General features: G+C 45.1%; 1 non-coding gene across 1 annotated transcript; it reads right to left on the reverse strand.

Annotated features, from left to right (window-relative positions):
- Nucleotides 1-6,405: 6,405 nt before the first annotated feature.
- LOC119927990 lies at nt 6,406-6,542 on the reverse strand. Its single transcript, XR_005450952.1, has one exon. It is a non-coding gene; the product is annotated as a small nucleolar RNA SNORA7 (small nucleolar RNA).
- Between the last annotated feature and the right edge of the window lie 5,002 nt (nt 6,543-11,544).

Consider the following 11,544-nt stretch of genomic DNA (forward strand, 5'->3'; position numbering starts at 1 on the left):
TTCTGTGCTCATTTCCTAGCCATTCCTGGGCATGGCGATTTAGAAAGATTTAAAGGAAATGCCTTTGTTATGCTTTATATAAACTTCTGGCCTTTTAAGACAAATTCCCTTTCTGCTTTTAGCTTCTTGTGGCAGGGCTGATTCTATGTCTACCCAGGTTTTCAGAGTCTTCTCCAAAGTGATGTTTGGACATTTCTTGAAATTAACCTGCTTTGTTATCATGATGAAGTCGAGAAGTATAGGTGTGGTGAAAGTCAAGTACTATGGCTTTTTCCAGGAGTATGTGCTACTATGTATGAGCGTCTGACATTGTTCTTAACCCACTTGGCACCTATGGTCAATCATTTCCTAGTGTTTGGACTCCAACTTTCTCCCTTCCTGTCCAACCTCTCAGGCTGGCTTCTGACTTGGGAGGTTTTCTTACCGAGTCAAAGGACTGGATATGTCCTCAGTACATCGTAGCACTTCTGATGCTTTTTATTATGGCCCCTCGGACAGTAGCAGGTTATGAGATTGATTGAAATGGCCCAAGCAAGGGCCAAGATTAAAAAAAAAAAAAGTCTTGGCCAAGTCAGTTTTGAAGCCTTCTAAAGCACTGGGTTTCCATCCCCTGAACATTCCACTTTTCTGCTATCACTCACCAGATGGTTTTTCCTGATAGAGGAGAGAGATATAGTCAAGTTTACAATTCAAAAACTCCAGAACTATGAATGTCTGAGAGTCAGGGTGTGTTCCCTTAACTTCTCAAGAGGCTGAAGATAGAGATGACAATGTTTACGTACTGGTCAGGTTGAATATAAATATTTATACAACTTCTCCCTTTCAAAGCACACCAAGTTATTGTGAGGTGGTTTTTTTTCTGGTTTCCTCTCAGTACTCGTATGTTTCCCTTGTAGCCTTCCAGAATTTACACCCTTTAGATACCTACATCTTGCTAGATTGTTATCTTTATATCTTTACACTCCCCTTTCACACCTCTGGTTATTTGTAGATCTATGGTTAGGCAGCTACCCGTCAAAAGTTGTGTATGTTTAAGCTAAAAATCGGATGCGTAGTATCATAGCAGTTTTTCAGAGTAGGAAGAAGCAATTTTCCACTTTGCTGAGCAAGACCCCTAGAAGTGCTTAACTCGAAGATCTCATTCCATGCAGAGTCATCTCAGATGAATATTTCTAATCCTTAAACTGACAGTGGAACAATTTTGCTATAGAGTGGAGCCCATTGATGACATCTTTTCCTCACAGGACCTAAATTAAGGGAAACATTCTTGTACCCCATAATATCTAAGGGACACCATTCGTCCTGCTTGGATAGGGAAAGCATGGTTATAGAAACATATGATGTATCAAGGAGCATCCATGTTTTTGTATGACAATGTTGACAGTGCAGTTTGTACTGCAGAAGAGTGAAGATTCTTTAGAGGTTGGGTCTTGAGTTTATTGTTGGTCATTCAGTTTCTAGTTGATGTAATGGACTGTAATGAGACCACTGCATTGCCATGTTGGCCTCTGCAGAAGGTTGAAGCATCCATGGGCTACGTTTTTTTTTAAAAAACCTGAATTTAAGAGGAAGAAACAACACCTTTCATTTGCCCTGTTCCTAACATCTTCCCACCCCCTGCAAACAACCACAAAACATCAGTCACTTTTAGCCTGGAAGAAATGGGGTGGTAAGAGGCCTCTCAGGCTGAACATTTGTCAGATTTGGTTTTTATTTTGTAACACTAAAATAGGAACAAAAACTCCAATTGTAACGCCTAATGAAGTTTCTTTGTGACCTACTTTTTGAGCCTGTTAGGAATTGGGAGTAGCAAATTCCGAACAGCAGACTGGTGAGTGTGGCAGTTGAATGACCCACGAAATCGTACATTGCTGTAACTTTTCCCCAAGTTGGACTGCAGTTCCCACCCCATAGCATTACTTTTGAATTTGTTCAACAAAGAAACGAGCTCTTGCTTTCCTGTACTATTGACTAAATTACATCATGTCTTAGCACTTCTGGTGCGGAGGTAATTAACAGTACAGTTTCTGGGTTAGTTCTCGGTGAACGAAATCCTTCAATTCAGTAGGCAAAGCGGTCATAAGGCAGAGAGGGATTTGACAATCTCAGCAAGTGCAGACACTGTAAATGAAAGAGAAAAGGATTCCAAGACTGTTCTAAAAGGGTAGAAAATCAAACATTACAAAGAGTCTGAATGAAGCAAGTTGTTCCACGATGTCATAGAAGATCATCTTGCCTCTGAAGCAGTGTTTATTTGTTGAAATATCTAAAAACTCTCTGTGGACAGGAGATGCATTTCCATCTTTTGCACTTGGTTCAAACAGAATTAGATGTAATTTTTTCATAAGATCCATCAAACTCCTAAGGCCAAAAGTTGAGTTTCATGCTACAGTCATATCCTCATATCCTCTATTTTGACCCCAAAATAAGTGATATTTTTTGGGGGGCAGGGGCGGTGGGGGAGAGGGATTTGTTGGAGAAATCATAATCTCCCCTACTATTATTTTGGCAGCATTTAAAGTAAGACATTAGCCAACAAAATAACCAGGCATTTTGTTTCTTGTTTTAATTTGGGTGGGGGGAAAACCCACAGACAGAATGCTAGTAGGCACCTTATTGCAGGCTTAGTGAACGTCGTGTACAAGAATTGCCGCAGGTAAAAACTGAAAAGGTCAGATTAGGGTATGATAATAAGGAAATATAATTACAAGACGGTATTCCTTTAATTTGATAGTTTAATGCAAATGAATCAAGCATGCCCTTTCTGGAAAGCCTGTTTAATGAATTCATCTCTCCTTCAGTTAAAAGGGTTTTAAACTGCAAAGAAAAATGCTAATACATTACTGTCGATCGGTGTTATGAGTTGAAGAGAAGACATGGCTCATATCTGATTAAAAAAAACCCTCAGCATTAAAAAACCCATTCCAGGTAGTGTTTGACCATCTCTGATTTTCCAGAATCTTTGGAATTTAGTAATAGCTTGATTTAAGATTGTCAGCAAAACCCATTGAATAGTGTTAGGAAAATATTTGAAATGTACGTAACTGCCATTTGTATTTCTTCAATAAAAATGAACCTGTATATTGCGTCTGTTGGGTTGACTTAGTTTAATTCTTCCCATGGCATCTCTGGCCAGGAAAGATGAAAAATGCCTTAAATGGAGCTGAATTTTGTACAAAAGAGTCCCTGGATTTCCTACTGGAGTAGATGGTGAGATTGGTATAAAGTTTCCAGCATTAACTCTAAGAAGGCAGTGGTTAATTATTTGAATTAGCTTCATTTGGGGAATTTGGATGAGTCGGGGACAGGGCACTATGAAGTTGAGAAGCAGTGTGGCCTAGTGGATAGAGCACAGGCCTGGGAGTAAGAAGGACCTGGTTCTAATCTAGGCTGTGCCACTAGTCTGCTGTGTGACCTTCGGCAAGTTACTTAACTTCTCTGTGCCTGTTACCTCAACTGTAAAATGGGATTAAGACTGTGAGCCCCATGTGGGACAGGAACTGTCCAACCTGATTAACTCGTATCTACCCCAGCACTTAGAACGTGCTTGAAACATAGTAAGCTCTTAACAAATACCATTACTGTTATTATTATTGTTATTATGAAGTTGGGCCAAGGTGAGAAATTCATTATCTGCTTGGTTGGGGAAAATTGGGATGTGGGAGGGTAGAAGATGGAAGGCCTTCAGGGGTCATTTTTAAGTCCACTTCAAGTGGTTCTCTTGTGACCCTCCCCGGCATAGATTGCAAACTCCTGGAGGGCAGATTCTGTGTCCATCAACTTTATTGTGCTGAACTCCTCCTATTCATTCATTCATTCAATCGTATTTATTGAGCACTTACTGTGTGCAGAGCACGGTACTAAGCACTTGGGAAGTACAAGTTGACAACATATAGAGACGGTCCCTACCCAACAACGGGCTCACAATCTAGAAGGGGGAGACAGACAACAAAACAAAACATGTGGACAGGTGTCAAGTCGTCAGAACAAATAGAAATAAAGCTAGATGCACATCATTAACAAAATAAATAGAATAGTAAATATGTACAAGTAAAATGAATAATAAATCTGTACGAACATACACAGGCACTGTGGGGAGGGGAAGGAGGTAGGGTGGGAGGGATGGAAAAGGGGGCTAAGTCTGGGAAGGCCTCCTGGAGGAGGTGAGCTCTCAGTAGGGCTTTGAAGGGAGGAAGAGAGCTAGCTTGGCGGTTGTGCGGAGGGAGGGCATTCCAGGCCGGGGGAGGACGTGGGCCGGGGGTAGATGGCGGGACAGGTGAGAACGAGGCACGGTTAGGAGATTAGCGGCAGAGGAGTGGAGGGTGCGGGGTGGGCTGGAGAAGGAGAGAAGGGAGGTGAGGTAGGAGGGGGCGAGGTGATGGACAACCCTGAAGCCCAGGGTGAGGAGTTTCTGCCTGATGCGCAGATTGATTGGTACCCACTGGAGATTTTTGAGGAGGGGAGTAACGTGCCCAGAGCATTTCTGCACAAAGATGATGCGGGCAGTTTAGTACAGTGTTCTGTATATGATAATTGCTTAATATGTACCAATGATTGATCAATCTCTAGTCAGGAAAGGTGAAGGGGCCTGACGTGGAGCTGTATTTTGTCCAAGGGGCACTCCCAAATCAATCTCCTCACCGTACCTCGTTCTCGCCTGTCCCGCCATCGACCCCTGGCCCATGTCATCCCCCTGGCCTGGAATGCCCTCCCTCTGCCCATCCGCCAAGCTAGCTCTCTTCCTCCCTTCAAGGCCCTGCTGAGAGCTCACCTCCTCCAGGAGGCCTTCCCAGACTGAGCCCCTTCCTTCCTCTCCCCCTCGTCCCCCCTCCATCCCCCCCATCTTACCTCCTTCCCTTCCCCACAGCACCTGTATATATGTATATATGTTTGTACATATTTATTACTCTATTTATTTTACTTGTACATATCTATTCTATTTTATTTTGTTAGTATGTTTGGTTTTGTTCTCTGTCTCCCCCTTTTAGACTGTGAGCCCACTGTTGGGTAGGGACTGTCTCTATATGTTGCCAATTTGTACTTCCCAAGCGCTTAGTACAGTGCTCTGCACACAGTAAGCGCTCAATAAATACGATTGATGATGATGATGATGATGATGAATTGAGAGAGATTGAGAGAGAGCGAGCCTCCATCCATGGTCTACATTCAGACACACTGGTTGGCCAGCTTCTGTTTCCTATTAATATTCCTTCATCCTTTTGACAGCCTCCGAAGGATTAATGTTCAAGATAGAGACCATCGACCTTTATTACACTGCTTTAATCAATCGATGTTCATATGGAGCTGTAGGGTTTTGGGGGGAAAATTTTAGAACAAGCCAGTGTCAAATCTGAGTTAAAACCATAAAGCCATCTTCAAGGAATTTATCTTGACGTTTCTTTGGCAGATAGAGAGCAGACGCATGAAAATTCAACACAGAGGTCTTTTGCTGGCAGCAAGGAAAGCATTTTGTTATAGTCTGCGCTCTCCATTTTGCCAGAGCTTGTAATCACGTGAATGAAATTAACAATTAGTGTCAGAAAATTGCAGACCCATGTCATGGTTGCTTGCCACATGGGAAGTAATAAGTAGAACCTGCTGCAGGACTTGAGGAATTGGCAAAGAGGGGGAAAGCCAGGGTTCTGGTGTGACTCCTTGATTTCCATGTTTTAGGAGAAGAGGTCACCGTTGGAACTAGGGAACGCTTTGGTTTCCTGGTGATAGAGTATAACCCCTTTTGGGTGTCACGATGCTTTTTGAAGATCCTTCTTGCCCAACAAATATGCAAGGACATCAGCTGGCCAGTAAAGGGGCTATTTTCAGTGGGACCTTGTCAATTTATAGAGAGGCTTGACATCCTTGACCTTTGGTTCTCACCTGCTTAAAACATCTCTCAAGGAAGCAGTTTGGTGAGAGTAAAGAAAGGACTAGTGTTTGTGAATACCTAGTGGGTATAAAATGCAATTCCTGCCTTTGGGACCTGGCAATCCTATTTGGAGGACAAACCAACATAAATTGAACAATAAAAGAACATGACTCTGTCTAGTCATATAGTTATGGTTATAGTAATATATATTATATATAATTATATCTTTAGTAAATTGAAAATAGATATGGACCTCATGGTCTACTCTGCTAGAAAAAAGATCATTTGGCCATAGAGCAAAGAAATTTAATTGTCTGTTTAGAGGTCAGGAATATTGAATCTGTCTTGTCTTATGCTGTTGCGTCATTTTTGACCCATAGTGACTCTCTCCATCTGCAGTTATTCTGGTGGTGTGTCCATAGAGTTTTCTTGGTAAAAATACAGAAGTGGTTTACCATTGCCTCCTTCTATGCAGTAAATTTTAGTCTCCGCCCTCAACTCTCTCCCATGCCACTGCTGCCCAGCGCAAGTGAGTTTTGACTTGTAGTAAATTGTCTTCCACTCGCTAGCCACTGACCAAGCTAGGAATGGAATGGGTATGCCTCTGCTTGAATCGCCTCCTCTAGCCGAGGCTGGTAGTGTATTGGAAACTCTCCAGTTGCGATTCTGAGAGGGGACTGAGGAACTAGGAAGGGAGATTTAGGGATTTAGAGTAGCTTTTGATTGTTATTAATTCAATAGCAGCAGCCTTTAGCACTTAATAATGCTCACAAAGTTACTCAGTCATTTTATTAGTATCTAGATAAGACTTTTGTCAAAAGCTTTTGTCTCTTTTTTGGATGTTGCCCCAATGTCTAGCTACACTCCACTCAAGGGAAGAATTGGCCACAGTGGCTAGAAGACACTGCTGAGAGGCAACTTGAATTAAGCCAAGGAGACACAGTTAGGGCTTTGGTGACTGGAGAGGGAAAGACCTACTGAAGATAGGCTTTAGGGAGACCTTTCTGGCCAGAAAGATGGTGAGTGGTTAGGCTTTAGGAGGAGCTTTCTGGCCAGAAAGATGGTTAGAGACAAGACCAGGGATGATGGAAGACTGAAGGGGGATTTTCTTTATTCAGTACTGGAAAGTTCTCCATCATTTTGGTCTTGTCGCTTGGAGGGTAGTGAGGGATAGAGCAGGAGGATTCTGAAGAATCAATCAATCAATGGTATTTATTGAGCACTTACTGTGTGCGGAGCACTGTACTAAGTGCTTGGGAGAGTAGTCCTTGGGAAGCAGCATGGCTAATGGGAAGAGCATGAGCTTGGAAAACAGAGGACCTGCTTTCTAATCCCAGCTCTACCACTTACCTCCTGTGTAACCTTGGTTAAGTTGCTCAACTTCTCTGTCCCTCAGTTCCCTCATCTTCAAAATAGGGATTCAAAACCTGTTTTTCCCTCCTAATTAGATTGGGAGCTCCATGTGGGACCCAATTATCTTGTATCTACCCTAGTGCTTAGTACAGTGCTTAGCGCATAAGAAGCGCTTAACAAATATCACAATTATTAATTCAGTTGAGTTGGTAGATATAGTCCCTGCCCACAGGAGCTTACAGTTTAGAGGAAGAGGCAGACATTAAAATAAATTACAGCTAAGGGAAATGGGAGAGGGGAAGGATACATATGAACGTAAGTGCTGTGGGGTGGGGGTGGAATGAATATCAAGTGCTTCAGGGATATAGTTCCAAGTTCATAGGTGAATCCTGCCTCCTTTGGTTCCAAAGTGTGTGTGTGTGTGTGTGTGTGTGTGTGTGTGTGTTTGTTGGGGAGGTTGGAGGGGCTCTCCTGGTCCTGGTCCAAATAAGTCTCTCTGAGGACTGGCTTTCCTAGAATTAGAGGGGGGAGACAGAAAGAGGATGTGCTGAAGTTGCACTTTTCCAGGGAAGGGGCCTGCAAACATAACTTACAAATAAATCCAGTGAATAACTTTGCTGTGTCTAGCCCAGAAATGTCAGAGAGGTTTCTGTGACCCCAACCCCCTTTATTTTTTTAAATGGCATTTGTTAACCACTGACTACGTGCCAGGCACTGTACGAAGCGCCGGGGTAGACACAAGCTAATCGGGCTGGACACAGTCCATTTGTACATCTGGGGTTCACAATCTTAATCCACATTTTACAGATGAGGTAAATGAGGCGCAGAGAAGTTAAACGACATGCCCAAGGTCGCATAGCAGCGGGGAAGTGACTGAGTGGAGATTAGAACTCAGGTCCTCTGATGCCCTGGCCCACGTTCTATCCACGAGACCTTGCTGCTTCTCAAACCCCTTCTGAGGCGGAGTGAGTCAGAGGCACGATCGCTCACTGATGCCGTTGTTAATTGAAAGGAATTTTAATTTTAATTTATTTGACAAAAACACCCACTGAAATCTTAAATCCTAAAGACTCAATTTTGTGGTTTTTTGGGTTTTTTGTGGGTGTTAATGGCAGATACAGGCTCCCTCTTGTGGCTGCCGGCAACTCGGCTTCTCTGTTTCCCGGCCAAAAGTCGGGTGTAAACCCCCAAAATCCCTGTCTTTCAGAATAGCTGTGGTAAGACAGGGAGCAGGTGGCTCAGGGTTGCTCTGAAGGGTCAGGCTGGATGAGAATCCTGTTGTAACAAGGAAGAGTGTTGAATTATCAGGTCACGGTGAACCAGGCATCCTAGAAATCCATATTACCTCCAGGAATACTCCTGCAATCCCAAATGAATCTTGTCTACAGCACATCTTCTTGATCAAGAGCTACACCTGGGCTGGAAGACTTTTTGGGACCAGTGGAGGTAGGGAGAGGTGACATCTTCTATGCACCTGGTGGAAAATATACCTGTATTCTCTAACTTTGACCATTAAGTGGAACACTGCGGTGATTTCAAGCCTGGAGTCCTGATGGGGATCAATCAATCAATCGTATTTATTGAGCTCCTACTGTGTGCAGAGCACTGTACTAAGCACTTGGGAGGGTACAAGACAACAGAGTTGATAGGCACGTTCCCTGCCCACATATGAAGTCTCAGGAGCAGACGCCCTGAGCATTGAATCCACAGGGAAGGCAAGTTGGGAAGATGGAGAGGCAGAAGGAGGAGGAAGACGGTGTGCAAGTCACAGGCAGAGTGGTGGAAGGGCTTAGAGAGGTGAGAGAGGAGAGTGTGGTGGCCTGGTCTCGTGAAGGCCGAGGTCTTGGAGAATGTCTTACTATTTGAAACCAATACATGGGTATGCAGGAAATGGGGAAAACCCTCCAACTATGAAGGAAAGGACGTACTTTGAATTTTCCAGTCTACTGGGCAGGCTTCAGTTCGCTGAGTGAGGGGAGAAGATTGAGCCAACCATTTCCTGGGTAAGAGCTGTGCCTCCAGCTACTACACACTGAGGCTAGGAGAGCCATGGCTGGGCAACTGTGAAGGGAGGAGACTGAGACTCAGGGAAAATTCTCCCCAAAAGGATTCCTTTTTTGAGGGATACTCAACTCTGTCCATGATGCCCCTCCAATAGAGGTGCCCAGAAGGCAGGCCACTACATAGCCACAGGTCAGCTGTGCTATCTTGACTCTCGGGGTGGTTTCCTGTGGGTCCTAAGTGTATTAGGGGCGGAGTTAGGGATGGGCCAGACTTCAGGGGACTTCCTTTCCCCGGCAGATCCCTTCCTGCTGCTGCTGCTGTCCTGTGAGAAGTGCTGCTGTGAGACATGAAGTGACTCTCAGTCCCACCAGGATGAAGGCCTGCAGGGTCCAGGGGTGGGAGAGGGTTTATAGCTGCCATCTCCTGATTTTCTCTCAGAGGGAGGAATGGCCAGGCTAACCGGCGGGAGCAACCTGTTCTGGACAATAGCCTGTTCTGCCCTGCTCCACCTCTCAGTGTGTGCAAGCCCATCTGGCTTTCAGCATCTTGCTTGTGCCCCCTCCTCTCCTCCCTCAACCCACCAAACCTGTGGCCCTGGGCAACAAGGGAGGAGGCCAGGCTAGGCTTTCTCTGGGGCTGTCTGTCCTCCTCCCCAACTCCCCCCGCACCCTGCAGGTGTGGTCTGACTTGGCCATGGCTTTCAGGAAGCCCTCCGACAGATGGTCCCAACCCTGGGTGGGGGGACGGGGTCTGGCCCAAGCAGTGGTGGCCGGCACTTGGGGGCCAAAAGGAGGAAGCTGCGGGTCACCCTCTGTTAACTCTGCTCGGGAGCAGGAAGCACATTTTGGCAAAGGAAAGAAATACAATACACTGCAAAAGCCTTCAAGTGAGACGGCTTGTGGGGAGAGAGGGAGGGAAGGAGGGAGGAAGGAGAGAGAAAGAGGGGAAGGAGATGTCCAGGCTGACAGGAGCCCCTGCTGCCCCACATACATTTTATTTTACAGGGGGAGGAGCACTGGTTTGAAACATCGAATCTGTAATCAACCCTCAGCTCAAAGTTCTTTCACAGTTTTCCCGTCATTTTATCTTCCCACTGCCCTGGGAGTAAGGGAGGGCTGGGATGGCATCTCCCTATTTCACAGGTAGGGAAACTGAGGCCCAGAGAGGTTAAGGACAGAGGAAGAGGCAGACTAGGCACCAAGTGTCCTGGCCCCCACAGAAATAATCAATCAATCAATCGTATTTATTGAGCGCTTACTGTGTGCAGAGCACTGTACTAAGCACATGGGAAGTACAAGCTGGCAACATATAGAGACAGTCCCTACCCAACAGTGGGCTCACAGTCTGGAAGGGGGAGACAGAGAACAAAACCAAACATACTAACAAAATAAAATAAATAGAATAGATATGTACAAGTAAAATAAATAAATAGAATAATAAATATGTACAAGCATATATACAGGTGCTGTGGGGAAGGGAAGGAGGTAAGATGGGGGGATGGAGAGGGGGTATTAAGTGGTATTTATTAAGTGCTTACTGTGTGCCAAGCAAAGTGGGAAATACAGAACAATACAGTCCCTGTCCCATTAGAGACTCACAGTCTGAGGAAGAAAAACAGATATTTAATCCCCATTTCACAGATGAGGAAACCGAGGCACCAAGAAGCTAAAGTCAAACAGCAGGCAAGTGGCAGAGTCAAGATTAGGACCCAGGTCTCCTGACTCCTGACTTTCTACTAAGCCACATTGCTTCTCACCTGCAACTCTCCTCTTGCCTCTTTGGCTGGTTCTAGGTCCCAAGCCCCTGGGAGGTGGGGAGTGGGCTGGGGGCAGGCCCACCCCACCAGCCAGGCTGAAATCATGAGCAGTGCCAGTGCCCTGGGATTTTCCTTGGCACAGTTTTTATTTTTAATGTTATTAAGTGCTTCCTACATGACGGGCACTGTACTGAGCACAGGGGAAGATAAAAGCTCATCGGATTGGACACAGTCCTTGTCTCTATTATTATCTTGCATAATAATGATGGCATTTGTTAAGCGCTTACTATGTGCAAAGCACTGTTCTAAGCGCTGGGGCGGATGCAAGGTGATCAGGTGGTCCCGCATGGGGCTCACAGTCTTAATCTCCATTTTACAGATGAGGTAACTGAGGCACAGAGAAGTTAAGTGACTTGCCTAAAGTCACACAGCCGACAAGTGGCAGAGCCGGGATTAGAACCCATGACCTCTGCCTCCCAATCCCGGGCTCTTTCCACTAGGCCACGCTGCTTCTACCCCAGCAGTTAGTAGAGTGCCTGGCACATAGTAAATGCTTAACAAACAC

The sequence above is a fragment of the Tachyglossus aculeatus genome, chromosome 4, assembly GCF_015852505.1.
Source record: "Tachyglossus aculeatus isolate mTacAcu1 chromosome 4, mTacAcu1.pri, whole genome shotgun sequence".
In the NCBI taxonomy this organism is placed as follows: Eukaryota; Metazoa; Chordata; class Mammalia; order Monotremata; family Tachyglossidae; genus Tachyglossus; species Tachyglossus aculeatus.